Source organism: Giraffa tippelskirchi, chromosome 12 (assembly GCF_054371585.1).
Source record: "Giraffa tippelskirchi isolate mGirTip1 chromosome 12, T2T-mGirTip1v1.2.pri, whole genome shotgun sequence".
In the NCBI taxonomy this organism is placed as follows: Eukaryota; Metazoa; Chordata; class Mammalia; order Artiodactyla; family Giraffidae; genus Giraffa; species Giraffa tippelskirchi.
This window is the reverse complement of record NC_137286.1, coordinates 44349287-44364408: the sequence shown is the minus strand read 5'-3', so window position 1 is coordinate 44364408 and position 15122 is coordinate 44349287. Positions and strand designations below refer to the sequence as shown.

The window sequence follows — 15122 nt, the reverse complement described above, 5'->3', positions numbered from 1 at the left end:
GCTGCTCTGGGTCATAGTTGCAACACGTGGGGTCCTTGTTGCGTCATGTAGGGTTGTGGGGTCTTGTGTCGTGGTGCAGAGAATCTAGTCGTGTCACATGGGCTTCAGTAGTTGCTCCTTGACCCCCGACCAGGGATCAAACCCACACCCCCTGCATTGTAAGTGTGAAGTCTTAACCCCTCGACCAACAGGGAAGTCCCCTCCTTGGAAGTTTAATCTAAGCTTTGCCTGTCAGTTTGCTAAAAGGGCAGGCAAGTGGTGTGAAATGAAGAGGGCATACTTCTCCTTGTGGATGATCAGGAAATATTTAAACATCTGTTGGCTGAAGAATGACCCCTCTGTGAGGAAAGGGGTGTTTGCAGTAAAACAGTCTCAGGAGAGGTGTCCCCCCCTCGGTGTTGAAACCACAGTGAAGTATTGATATTGGACTCTGCTAGGACAGTCTGCTTTCTTCTCTTCCTCTCTGCAGTTACTTCTGCCCTTTCAAGGAAATGTGTAAAGTTGACTGAGCAGTGACATTCACTGTCATCTCACAAAACGTATTGTACTGTATTTGAGGAGTAAAGTGAGGTGAAGTGAAAGTCACTCAGTCGTGTCCGACCCTTTTCAACCTCATGGGCTACACAGTTCATGGGATTCTCCAGGCCAGAATACCGGAGTGGGTAGCCTTTCCCTTCTCCAAGGGATCTTCCAAACCCAGGGATTGAACCCAGGTCTCCTCCATTGCAGGCGGATTCTTTACCTACTGAGCTATCAGGGATAGTACCATAAAAAAGACAACATTATGACTCAAGTATCTTAGAAAATTTACATAATTCTATGTTTTCCTCAGTGTGAAAATGATACAGGTTCACTTTAGAAAGCTAGAAAATACAAATAAGTCAAAGTAAAAATCATCTTTTATTTTACCACTCAGAGAAAATAACTGAATTTTTTTCTTGCATATTCTTCTTGTCATTTTTCTGTGGCTATATATACATTAAAAAACAAGTGATGGACTCTTATAGTACATTTTTCTGAAACCTTTTTTAAAACTTACGTTAACACATTCCATGTCAACTAATGTACTTCTCTTATTTTAAACACTTCATAGCATTACATCGTATAGAGATAGAGCTTAACTACTTGCTGACAGTATTTGACTGTTACAAACAAAGATGTGGGGACCCTCCATGTAATTAAATGTTTTTTGCCACACCATCATTATTCTTAAATTTTTTTGAGAATGTAATATATACACTTGATAGAAAATACTATGATTTCTCTTTAGGAGAAATGTATGTAACTTGAACTGCTAAATCAAAGAGTGTGAACATTTAGAGATAATTTATACTGCTAAATTGTCTTTTACCAGTTTATACTCCTACCAAAAGTGTTGTCTGTTGCTAGTATTTGACAGTTTGATAGGGAAAAAGCTCGTTTCTTGCTTGCTTGTGTGACTTGAGTTGTAGCCTCCTCTGCCCTTTTGGCGTCTGAAAATCCTGCTTGTCCTTCAAGGCTCATCTGCAGCCCCATCTCCTACTTGACCCCTCCCACACCTGCTCACCGCACAACATTCTGCTCTGCCCTGTGGGCTTGTCCGGTCCTTTTCAAACACCTGTAGTTTGCTTGAGAGCATCAGACACTGTCTTTCTTATTTGATTTTTAAAAAGATTTATTTATTTACTTATGGCTGTGTTGCGTCTTCATTGCTGCCTGGGCTCTTCTCACTGCGGCAAGTGGGGGCTGCTCTGTAGTTGCAGTGCGTGGGCTTCTTGCATTCCTTTTTCTTTGGGATGGTTTTGGTCACCGCCTCCTGTACGATGTTGTGAACCTCCATCCATGGTTCTTCAGGCACTTTGTCTACCAGATCTAATCCCTTGAATCTCTTCATCACCTCCACTGTATAATCATGTGGGATTTGATTTAGGTCATACCTGAATCATCTAGTGGTTTTCCCTAATTTCTTCAATTCAAGCCTGAATTTTGCAAAAAGGAGCTCATGATCAGAGCCACAGTCAGCTCCAGGTCTTTTTGATGACCGTATAGAGCTTCATCTTTGGCTGCAAAGAATATAATCAATCTGATTTCAATATTGACTACCTGGTGATGTCCATGTGTAGAGTCGTCTCTTATGTTGTGGGAAGTGGGTGCTTGCTATGACCAGTGTGTTCTCTTGGCTTGTAATTGCAGTGACTTTTGTTGTGGAACACAGCTCTAGGGCGTGTGGGCTTCAGTAGCTGCAGCATGTGGGCTCAGTTGCGGCTCCCAGACTCTAGAGCGCAGGCTCAGTAGTTGTGGTGCACCGGATCCGTTGCTCTGTGGCTGCTGCTGCCGCTGCTAAGTCGCTTTAGTCGTGTCCGACTCTGTGCGACCCCATAAACGGAAGCCCACGAGGCTCCCCCATCCCTGGGATTCTCCAGGCAAGAACACTGGAGTGAGGTGCCATTGCCTTCTCCAAATGCATGAAAGTGAAAAGCAAAAGTGAAGTTGCTCAGTCATTTCCAACTCTTAGCAGCTCCATGGACTGCAGCCCACCAGGCTCCTCCGTCCATGGGATTTTCCAGGCAAGAGTACTGGAGTGAGGTGCCATTGCCTTCTCCGTGCCATGTGGCATCTTCCCAGACCAGGGACGGAAGCCGTGTCCCCTGAATTGGCAGACAGATTCTTTACCGCTGAGCCACCAGAGAAGCCCTGTCTTTCTTATTTTTTAAAATCTTCTTCTGCGTGCAGCATATTTCAGTGTGGGTGTTTAGGACTTAGTAAATACAGAGTTAAATTGGAGTCCACCAAAAAACGATTGATGGCCGCAGAAAGTAGGCTCTTAGGAGAGAGAGAGATAAAGAATAAAAACGCCCATCAATTAAAGACCATGCAGAGCCCTCTGGAGAATGAATGGTATTTCATTTAGGCAGCCAGCCTTGAAATGCTTTGTTAATAATAACTGACATATTTTGTCAGTTTCTTATTTTAACCATAGGTAGTAGGGTCTCCTTAAGCCAGAATTTTCTTTTAAATGACCCAACTTTCCATTAAAAGTTCTTTCTTAATAAATTGGGGAAGGGAGCCCAGTCTGGTGCTTTTGATGACCTAGAGGAGTGGGATGGGAGAGGGAAGGGAGGTGAGCTGAAGAGGGAAGGGGTCTATATATATGATTATGACTGATTTGTGTTGTTGTACAGCAGAAAACAACACAAAATCGTAAACCAATTTCCTCCAATGTAAAAATAAATGAAATTTAAAAAATAAGTAATTTGGTGTTGGCTACAGTCAGGAAGTTAACGTTTCTTATTTTTACTGCTTTTCCCTTCCCTCCACACCTTGTATTTGCCTCGGACTCCTTCAGATCTAGTCTGTCCTCATGGGTGTTTTATTATTATTAATATTTTAATTGTAGCATAATTGCTTTACAATGTTGTGTTAGTTTCTACCATATAGCATCATGAATCAGTCATAACTATAAATATATATATCCCCTCGCTCTTGAGCCTCTCTCCCATCTCTCACTCCTCATCCTGCCCCTTTAGGTCATCACAGAGCATCCAGGCTGAGCTCCCTGTGCTTGCTATACAGCAGGTTCCTACTAGCTCTCTATTTTACACATGATAGTGTATATATGTCAATGCTACTTTCTCAATTCGTCCCACCCTCTCCTTCCCCAGCTGTGTCCACAAGTTTGTTCTCTATCTCTGTGTCTCCATTCCTTCCCTGCAATTAGTTTCATCTGTAAAATTTTTCTAGATTCCGTATATATGCTTTAATATACTAACTTTGTTTTTCTCTTTCTGACCTACTTGACTCTGTAACAGGCTCAAGGTTCATCTACCTCAGTTCACCTGACTCAAATTCGTCCCATTTTTATGGCCAAGTAATATTCCATTGTATATGTGTACCACAACTTCTTTATCCATTCATCTGTCAGTGGACATTTAGGTTGCTTCCATGTCCTGGCTGTTGTGAATAGTGCCGCAGTGAACATTGGAGTACATGTGTCTTTTTTGATTGTGGTTTTCTCAGGGCATTTATATGGCTAGTAGTGAGATTGCTGGGTCATATAGTAGTTTTATCCCTAATTTTTAAAGAAATCTCCATACTGTTCTCCACAGTGGCTGTATCAGTTTACATTGCCACCAGTAGTGCAAGAGGGTTCTCTCTTCTCTACATCCTCTCCAGCATTTATTGTTTGTAGACTTTTTAATGATGGCCATTCTGACTAGTATAAAGTAATACCTTATTGTAGTTTGGATTTGCATTTCTCTAATAATGAGAGATGTTGAACATCTTTTCATGTGCTTATTGGCCATCCATATGTCTTCTTTAGAGAACTCATGGGTCTTTTTTAAACTTTCTTTAAACTTCAGCACATCATTCACAAATTTGCAGAGATATTTTTTAAACCAAAGGCTCTTTTCTGTACTTAAAATGTCTGTTGAATTTACCTTCTATCCTACTTCTTCCCAAGTATACAGCATTCTATTTCCACTTATGTTTTTTTCCTACTGGGATATTTTTGGTGATGCCGAATAAAACTATGAGAAGGTCCAATAGTGATACCTTGGGGAAGATACATTTTCTGTGCCAGACTCTGCTTTACAGTTTTCCTTCCAGGCCTCAGCCAAGACCTTTCTTTGAAGCTGCCCCTTCTGGTCTGTCCTTCTGAGTCTTGGACTGTCTGCGCTGCAGCTAACAGCATTCACAACTACAAAGCTATTACTTTTCTTGCGTAACATCAAGTCTGGAGGAGGGGTCCTGGGATGGTTAATTCAGTATTCCTGAGGCAGTCCCTGAAGGCGTGTGCCTTCAACCTCAGGACAGCAGCTCTGTCCTCAGCACCATGCACTCACACGATATGGTCTCAGGCAGGAAAGTTCACTCTTTTCTTTTTCGTTTGTTTGGCCATGCTGAGTCTTCACTGCTGTGTGGGCTTCTCATTGCTGTGGCTTCTCTAGAAGCGTTTGGGCTTCAGTAATTGCGGCCCCCCGGGCTCTAAAGCTCAGGCTCAGTAGTTGTGGTGCATGGGCTTAGTTGCTCCACAGCAGGTGGGATCTTCCTGACCCAGGGATTGAACCCGTGTCTCCTGCAGTGGCAGGCGGATTCTTTGCCACTGAGTCACCAGTGGGAAGTCCAGAAAGCTTCATTCACTCTTTCAACAGGGAGGAAGTCGTTTCTCACCAGACTCTGTCCCATTGGGGCTTCCCACGTGGTGCTAGTGGTAAAGAACCCACCTGACAATGCAGGAGATGCAAGAAACTTGGGTTCAACCCCTGGGTCAGGAAGATCCCCTGGAGGAGGTCATGGCGACACACTCCAGTATTCTTGCCTGGAGAATCCCGTGGACAGAGGAGACTGGCGGGCCACAGTCACGCCTTCCCGATCAGCAGGCTGCCCCTCGGGTCCCGTCGGCCCGGGGCTCTGGGTGCCTGTGCTCCACAGACGGCCGCAGCATGAAGCACCCGCGGGGAGTAGGTGGGGCGGTGCTGTGGGGAAGGCGTCCTGCAGAGGCCGTCTCAGGTGTTCTCCTCTCTTACCTTCAGCTCACACCTCTCTGTCACCCTCCATGGGCTGGGCCTACTAGGCGAAGCCCCACAGCCATTTCAGCTTTTCTCTGCATGTATGAAGTCCTTGAGAAGTCGGACAGTGACTGTCACTGCTTTTCCTGAGTTGTGTCTTCCTGCCTGTGAAGTATCTTGAGTTCCCTGAACCTCAGCCTCCACTGAACCCGACCCAGTTTGCCTTGATCTCCCAGCTGCTGCCCCGACCAGTCCCCCAGCCTCACTGGTCTCCTCCTCCTGTGGGACTTAGTCACTCACTTCCAGTTCTGGCTGTGATCAGAGTCAGGGATGTGGGATCAGCTTGAACCTGCTGCTGGGGTTTGGGAGCCATTTTATTATTTTTACCTGGAATTTGTGCTTGGGCCCTTGAGTACTCACCTGACTGGGGCACTGCTAACTGCTGCGGCCTGCTAGTGAACCCGGCCGTCTGCCCTCTGACCCGACCCCCTCGGCAGCCTCACGTACCAGAGAATCTTCTGTGTCAACCACACTGAGCCACTGGCTGTTTCTGAACAGGCTCCAGCCTGCCTTGGAACATAATGTTTTCTCTTTCTAGAATGCTCCTTTCCTCCTCCTTACCTGGCACAGCCGTGCACTTCCTTGAGGATTTACCTGAGCAGGCATCACTCTCCTGAACACATTCAAGAATTCGCGTCCCCCTCCTGCTCCCCCGCTGGCAGGTTAATCAGTCACTTCTCAACCATGCTCTGTACAAGTTTTTGTTGTTAAACATTCACAAAGTGTTGTAATTATTTGTTTATCTTTTCCTGCCCTTCTGTATTTATTCTATGTTTAGCTTCTGGAAGATAAAATCCATATTTTTATTTCTATAACCTCAGTACTCAGTAAGGTTTAGCCCATAAAAAGTGGCTCTATAAATATTTGTTGGAATGAAGGAATGACAATTTCACATCCAAACCTGCTGATTAAATAGCTAATTTCATATCCTTTTTACAAAAGGAAATCTATATATCCTAGAAGATTATAAAATACATGAGATACCCTTATGTTACCTGAACGTGATTGCCCATTACGTTCCTTCTTGACTGACTAGACCGAGAACCAGAGATGTGAGTGACTAACCCAAGGCCACATAATGATGAGAGGCAGAACTGGGACCGGACTCCTATCTTTGTCTCTCACATGTCTCATCCTCCAGTTTCTAGAACTGGAGTTTGCCAGATAGATGGGATGTGGGAGGGGGCGGGGGAGGGGGAGGAGAGCGTGTAATTAGCATCACCCACATGGCTGTCAAAGACTGCCTCTGCCTTCCTTTCCTGTATGCTTTTGCTTATAAGAACTTTGCCCTTTCTCTGTCTCTCTGCTCGCCCAAGTCCAGCCTGCCTCTCCAGACCCAGCCTGATTCTTGCCTCTTCTGCCTTTTTTGATCAAAGGCACTTTTCCCCTTTTCTGAGTTCCCTTAGCTGTTCAGCTCGTGAGGCAGTGTGGTGCAAGGCAGGTGTGGGTCTCAGGGTGTTACTCAGCTCAGGTTCCAGGTTCCATTCCCCTACTTACAGGTTAACCTTGTTGAGTCTGTTTCCAGTCTGTAATCAGGAATAATGATAACAGTTCCTATTTCATAGGGTTGATGAGAGTATTGAATTAGAAATTCCTTGGTATGTAGTAAACACCCAGATGTTACAGGCTGTTATTGGTGGTGGTAGCTTGATGATAGTAAACCACTGGAGGCAGATCACTACGCTTCTTGAGCTCCAGGTCTTCTTGGGCCTGACTGCTTTACTGCTGAATCAGGTGCTGCCCAGTTTTGTAAGGGACAGGTGGCAAGAATACACAGAAGAACTGTACAAAAAAGATCTTCATGACCCAGATAATCAAGATGATGTGATCACTCACCTAGAGCCAGACATCCGGGAATGTGAAGTCCCGTGGGCCTTAGAAAGCATCACTGCGAACAAAGCTAGTGGAGGTGATGAAATTCCAGTTGAGCTATTTCAAATCCTGAAAGACGATGCTGTGAAAGTGCTGCACTCAATATGCCAGAAAATTTGGAAAACTCAGCAGTGGCCACAGAACTGGAAAAGGTCAGTTTTCATTCCAATCCCAAACAAAGGCAATGCCAAAGAATGCTCAGACTACCGCACAATTGTACTCATCTCACACGCTAGTAAAGTAATGTTCAAAATTCTCCAAGCCAGGCTTCAGCAATACGTGAACCGTGAACTTCCAGATGTTCAAGCTGGTTTTAGAAAAGGCAGAGGAACCAGAGATCAAATTGCCAATATCCACTGGATCATCGAAAAAGCAAGAAGAGAGTTCCAGAAAAACATCTATTTCTGCTTTATTGACTATGCCAAAGCCTTTGACTGTTTGGATCACAATGAATTGGAAAATTCTGAAAGAGATGGGAATACCAGACCATCTGACCTGTTTCTTGAGAAACCTGTATGCAGGTCAGGAAGCAACAGTTAGAAATGGACATGGAACAACAGACTGGTTCCAAGTAGGAAAAGGAGTACATCAACGCTGTATATTGTCACCCTGCTTATTTAACTTATATGCAGAGTACATCATGAGAAACGCTGGGCTGGATGAAGCACAAGCTGGAATCAAGATTGCTGGGAGAAATATCAATAACCTCAGATATGCAGATGACACCACCCTTATGGCAGAAAGCGAAGAAGAACTAAAGAGCCTCTTGATGAAAGTGAAAGAGGAGAGTGAAAAAGTTGGCTTAAAGCTCAGCATTCAGAAAACTAAGATCGTGGCGTCTGGTCCCATCACTTCATGGGAAATAGATGGGGAAACAGTGGCAGACTGTATTTTCTTGGGCTCCAAAATCATTGCAGATGGTGTGACTGCAGCCATGAAATTAAAAGACGCTTACTCCTTGGAAGGAAAGTTGTGACCAACCTAGATAGCATATTTAAAAGCAGAGACATTACTTTGCCAGCAAAGGTCCGTCTAGTCAAGGCTATGGTTTTTCCAGTGGTCATGTATGGATGTGAGAGTTGGACGGTGAAGAAAGCTGAGTGCCGAAAGAATTGATGCTTTTGAACTGTGGTGTTGGAGAAGACTCTTGAGAGTCCCTTGGACTGCAAGGAGATCCAACCAGTCCATCCTAAAGGAGATCAGGCCTGGGTGTTCATTGGAAGGACTGATGTTGAAGCTGAAAGTCCAATACTTTGGCCACCTCATGGGAAGAGTCAACTCATTGGAAAAGACCCTAATGCTGGGAAGGATTCGGGGCAGGAGGAGAAGGGGACGACAGAGGATGAGATGGCTGGATGGCATCACCGACTGGATGGGCATGGGCTTGGGTAGACTCCGGGAGTTGGTAATGGACAGGGAGGCCTGGTGTGCTGCGATTCATGGGGTCGCAAAGAGTCGGACATGACTGAGCGACTGAACTGAACTTAACCTAACCTCCAGGATACGCTCAAGTACTGGTTGGAGTATTTTTGTGAATAATATTCACTTACAACTGTTGTTCCTTGGTGCCTGCCAGTGCTCTGCCATTTGGAGGTTTGCTTATTTGTGTCGGGGATGTTTCATAGAAAGAAAAAAATGTCTCTGTGGTCTGCTAAGCGTAAGAACAGAATGTTTTCTCTTTATTGAACAGCTCCAACGAGCTTTGAGGGTCAGTGTTTATATAGCTCTAAGTCTCTATTATCAATAATTAAGCAAATGGATTAGAAAAGGCAATTTAATGAAAACTCAGACTGCAGGCAATTTGTACACATTCCCTGGTTTGACACCATGGTGCAGGCTCACCTCGGGTTGTGAAAGGAGCACCCTGAAATTCTCTAGACTTTCTTCTTGATTAATAACCTGTAGAGACTGTCCTTAGTATAAAACTTGGATAATTTTGTTGTTTGGATTTTCTCCCTCTTGTAAATGAGAAACCAGGGAAATACAGTGTATTTCTTATATACAGGGAACAAAGGTCATGGAGACAGTAACTTTTAAAAAGAACCCTTAGTGACCTAGCCTTTAAAGACCTAGGCCTCCTTGTTTTATTTCTAAAAGCCAGTGGAATACGTCCCTCATTTTCTCAGATTTATATGGAAACTAAAATGTGGAAAATTTGGTTTTTAAAGAAGCACAACTTCTGGTTTTATTGGATTGTTTTATTTTAAAGTTTAAACATTTCAGTGTCTCATGATACTCTCAGTTAAAAGGAAGTTCTTACGAATATCATGTAGCTATTAAAAATTGTAACTTAGATTCATATTTGCAAGAAAATTCTCAGTTTTAAGGAAAACAAAGTGTGGGAAAAGTTGATTTATGTGTGCATCAGGATATGTGCTCATTTGCTAACATGGAGTAAGTACTACTTTAGGTTAATGAGACAGATTTCAGGTCATAGCTCTTTTTCCCTTTGCATCCCTTTTGTACTGTCTGGATTTTGGAGTAACCATGCATTACTTTAGATTCAAAGAAACTATAAAAGCGTTTTCTTTTTGGAGGAAAAAAAAGGAAAACTTAAGATTTGAATGTGGTAAAGTTAGCTTTTCTTCATACTCCCCTTGAAAAATATCCCAAGCAACTAGGAGGGGGTTGGAAAAAACCCTAGAAATGAAAACTCTGTCTTTGGAGAAATTAGGAGATGTCTGCAACCCCAAACCAGAAAACAAGTGGGAAAAGTTCTTGAAAGATTGGACCAGGGATAGAGAGGAAGTAGAAAACACTCGTAGCTGCAGACCCCCAGAAAAGAAAACTCAACTAGCAAATAGCACTTTCCAAGGTGAGGGATACACCCTGGGGTTCAGAACCGAAATGTCTGGTTTGAAAGAGTGGAAGCAACTGTGCAGGCTGGTGGCAGTAGCTTTACCAGATCCAGTTTGATTCCAAGACGTAGAGGAGGGTGCACCGAACGAGGACTTACACAAGCAGTGTTTGTGGGGAGCAGGCTGAGCTGTGGGGGCAGGAAGGACAGGGCTCTGCTGTGAACAACGCCCACAGCCACCTGGGTGGAGGGCGAGAAGCTCAAGAGTATCTCCCCCCACCCTGAGTGCCCACATACACCAGAAAAAGAAAGAGCACTCCACCCCCTGGACGTGGCTCTGGCTCCTCTCTCAAGTGAGCCTTCTTCAAATAACTGATCCAAGATAGATAAAAAATGGACCAGGTCAGGATCTTGTCAAACATAATTAGTTTTTTAAAATGATGAGGAAACATGAAAACAACTGACAAGGAACAGCACTCACTAGAAAAACAGGGGCACAGAACAAGTGAAAATTTGACCAAATATTTCACAAGTTAAAGAAAAAAGTCAGCTCACTGCTGTGAAGAGTTGGAGCACAAATCAGAAATACAGGAACTCTGGGAAGAGGTGGCAAGTCAGCAGGCAAAGAAATATAAATTCAGGAATGTGAAGGAAAAAATGAAAGCCATCTAAGAAATGAAGGCAGAGTTAAAAGTGACATAAGACAATGTATATAAAATAGAAGTGAAGTAAATAAGTGAAGTGAAAATAGTTTATAAATCTGAGAGTTATGAATGAAAAGTACAGAAATTTGCTGAAGGAGGAAAAAAAATAGTAGACAAAATAAAAATTTGGAGATAAATCGTCAAAAGTGCCCAGGAGGAAAAAAAATAGTAGACAAAATAAAAATTTGGAGATAAATCATCAAAAGTGCCCAGAAAGGAGAATTTGAATCTGTAGTTTGAAAGGACACACCATACCCAGGAAAAATTAGCAATGAACTGCCAGCCTTGCAGTGCATCCCAGTAAAGGTACTGAGCTTTACATTCCAAGTCCAACTTGGGGGCTTTCCTGGTGGCTGAGTGGTAAAGAATCCACCTGCTAGTGCAGGAGACGTGGGTTCGATCCCTGCTCCGGAAAGATCCTATATACTGCAGAGCAACTAAACTCATATACCACAGATATTGAGCCTGTGCTCTAGAGCCCGGGAGCGGCAACTGTTGAGCCTGTTCACCCTAGGGCCCATGCTCGGCAACAAGAGAAGCCACTACAATGAGAAGCCCATACATCGCAATTACAGAGTAGCGCCCACTTGTCGCAACTAGAGAAAAGCCTGTGCAGCAATCAAGATCTAGCATAGTCAAAAAAAAAAAAAAAGAAAAAGTTATTTGGACAACTGGGCCAAAAGATGGACTAACGTATAAAAGGGGAAATTTTGGCTGCTCCTTATAATCAGTCAATCGGGGAGAAGACTGACAAAATCCTTAAGAAGGTAAGTTTGACTCAAGAATTTTATATTCACTGAAATTGTATTTTTTAAGAAGATGAGTTTTTAAATAGATGAAATTGAGAAAGAATATTCCCGTGAATTCTTCTTGAGGAATCTAGTCAAAGATAAACTTCAGTCCACCAAGTGGTAACTGGAAAAACTCCAGCAAAACAACTGCTACGAGCTCTGTTTACCTGTAGGTTAAAACAAATTTGAAGATCAGTGCAATAGAACAGAAAGTAAAGGTTATATGACCTGACGATATGAAATTCCCTATCTAACCAAATTTGAGAGAAGGGGAAAGAAGATAGTGGTAAGTTTAGAATCTTTTCCCCTCATCTCTAATAGCTGAGGTTCAAAGGGTATCGTTTAAAGCTAACAGACAAACTAATAAAGGTGTAGGTATATATTTGTGTACAAAGTTAAACATGCTATAGTATGATGGACTAAAATAGGACAATGGAGGGATGGTGCAAGAGAAGAAAATACCTTAATTGCATCATTCCTCATGGGGATACCCTCCAGAGAAAGACGTTTTCCAGCTATTAATAAAAGTAACTGCTGCTGCTGCTAAGTCGCTTCAGTCGTGTCCGACTCTGTGCGACCCCATAGACGGCAGCCCACCAGGCTCCGCCGTCCCTGGGATTCTCCAGGCAAGAATACTGGAGTGGGTTGCCATTTCCTTCTCCAGTGCATGAAAGGGAAAAGTGAAAGTGAAGTAGCTCAGTCATGTCCGACTCTTAGCGACCCCATGGACTGCAGCCTACCAGGCTCCTCCATCCATGGGATTTTCCAGGCAAGAGTACTGGAGTGGGGTGCCATTGCCTTCTCCGAATAAAAGTAACTACTAGATTATAAACCTAAATATCAAAATATACACACAAAGGAAAATAAACATTCTCTACAAAGTGTAATGGAACTAACTGATGAAACTAAGGCCACAGACTATCATGTCAGTAAATATAAGTGGAAACTGGAGGTCATCAGTCAAATCACATACTCCACTGATATGGATCCATAACAGCAGAGGCACTGCGGTGGGAGGGACACAGCCAGACACCCCAGAGAAACCACAAAACTCTCCCTCCTTGAGAGAAAAACCTTTAAAACTCAGCAGGCTCCTAAAGTGAGAGATGGGCGAATAGTACCAGTCAGGTGAGACCTCCTCTCTGGTCCTACGCTCCCTGCCTCAAAGCAGCAGCTGGCTGGGGGGAGAGGAGTGACACTCCTTCCCTAGAGGCATGCCCCCACCCTGGCCCAGCTGGTGGAGAGAGAATCTTCCTCAGCTGAAAACTGAAGAGCTGTTAAGCTGCTGGACTGATGGTTTTCTTGTTAAAGTACCTAAACTCTTTTTGAAAGTTAATGCAGTTAATGCATAACTCAGAAGTGTACAACCTGATTAATTTGGTAAATGTAATAACCGGCATCCCGATCAAGAGCTAGAACATTCCAGAAACCTATGAGGCTTCCTGGTATTCTCTTTCAATCACCCACTGCCTCCCCCCTCCCCCCTGCAACTACCTCCCTGCCAAAATATACTATAGATTAATTTTGCCCGATTTGAGCTTTTTGTGGATGAAGTAGACTGGCCATTTTTAATTACTAAATTGAGGCTATATGAGTGACTTAGTCAGTGTACTGGATTGAGTAGTGTCCTCAGAATGAATGTCCGCTGGAACCTCAGACTGTGGCTGACTTGAAAATCGTCTTTGCAGGTGTAATTAGTTCATTAAGGTCATACTGGATTATGTTTGCTCAGTCATTTCAGTCATGTATGGACTGTAGCCTGCCAGGCTCCTCTGTCCATGGGATTTCCCAGGCAAGAGTCCTGGACTGGATTGCCATTTCTTCCTCCAGGGGATCTTCCCCACCCAGGGATCAAACCCAGGTCTCTCATGTCTCCTGCATTGGCAGATGGGTTTTTTTAACACTAGCACCACCTGAGACGCCCCATATTGGATTTGGGTGGGCCCTAAATCCAGTGACTGTTGTCCTTACAAGAAGGCCTTGCCATGGCCAAGGCAGAGATGGGAGCGACACAGCCACAAGCGAAGGACTTCTGGCCACCACCAGAAACTAGGAGAGAGGCATGAGATGGCTTCTTCCTTAGATCCTGCAGAAGGAACCAACCCTGCCCACACCTTGATTTTGGACTTGTAGTCTCCTGAACCATGACAGACTACCTTGCTGTTGTTTTAAGCCACCTAGTTTGTGGTCATTTGTTACGGCAGCCCTAGGAAGCTAACAAAATGCAACTCGAGGATTAAGATAGAAAGGGCAGATCCGGTTCTCCCACGGCCCCCACCACAGGTCCTAGCAGGTTTGGCAGGGGGGAGGAGAGGCAGCGGTCAGGCTACTCTGCTTTGCAAAAGCTCTCGGTGAGCCGCGGCCTTCAGGCACCTGCCCTGCGCCATGATGCCCGCGAGGAAGGAGGAGCCCAAGAGGAGATCGGCGAGGTTGTCAGCTAAACCGGCTCCTGCAAAAGTGGAAACGAAGCCAAAAAAGGCGATGGGAAAAGATAACTCTTCAGACAGAAAAGTGGAAACAAAAGGAAAAAGAGAAGCAAAGGGAAAACAGGCAGAAGTGGCCAACCAAGAGACTAATTAAGAAGACTTACCTGCAGAAAATGGAGAGACCAAAAATGAGGAGAGCCCAGCCTCTGATGAAGCAGAAGAAGCCAAGTCTGACTAATAACAGACACCCGGTCCTCTCAGTGGTCCCTGTTTCCCTTCTTGTATCCAGAGGAATATTTTTATCAACTATTTTGTAGATGCAGGTTTTTTTTAGTAGCTCTAGAAACATTTTTAAAAAGGAGGGAATCCTACCTTATCCTATTTTTTAAGTGTAAATGCTTTTTTTTAGAGGTGAAATCACTTGCTGGTTGCTTATTTTTTGGTACAACCAGAAAATAGCGGGATATTGAATACGGGAGGCTTTGATTGTCTTGGGTGTTAGCTTAACATTCCATAGATGGGGGGGTAGCATTTATATCCTATAATACAAAGCATACTAAATGGCAGTTTGGAGTCAGTTGTGCATTTAATGTCGTGAACACTTTCAGTTACTTCTCTTCCCATATTGTTTTGGTAGTATTATTTCCTACAGCAAACCACTTACTCCTTGATCTTGGCTCTCCTGGTCAGAATTTTGTGCACCCTATAACATCTTTGGTCATGGTGGTCCAGTTTTCCTAGTTACTTCGTTAATGTGCTGTGAACGATTGACAGTTTGAGTATGTAGTGTATATGATATTAGAATGTGAATCAGTGGGACTTATGATGTAACAGCGTATCAATATTTGAAGGTATTGGTACTTAATATCCTGTTGAGGAAAATTTGTTCCAAATTTTAAGCTGGAAAGTCCTGGAATAGCTGTTAAGAAATACAGCTACATGATTTTTTAGATTTTTGGTACGTATGTGAAGAATTGCATACA

General features: G+C 43.7%; 1 protein-coding gene and 1 long non-coding RNA gene across 9 annotated transcripts in view; one reads left to right on the top strand and one right to left on the bottom strand.

Annotated features, from left to right (window-relative positions):
- PDE8A (phosphodiesterase 8A) overlaps positions 1-15122 on the top strand; it is a 153474-nt gene that overhangs the window by 42848 nt on the left and 95504 nt on the right. The gene's annotated exons all lie outside the window — the stretch shown is intronic.
- Positions 8310-11581, bottom strand: LOC145528483 (uncharacterized). Its single transcript, XR_014070458.1, has 2 exons — positions 8888-11581; positions 8310-8646 (listed from the first exon to the last, which is right to left on the bottom strand). It is a non-coding gene; the product is annotated as an uncharacterized LOC145528483 (long non-coding RNA).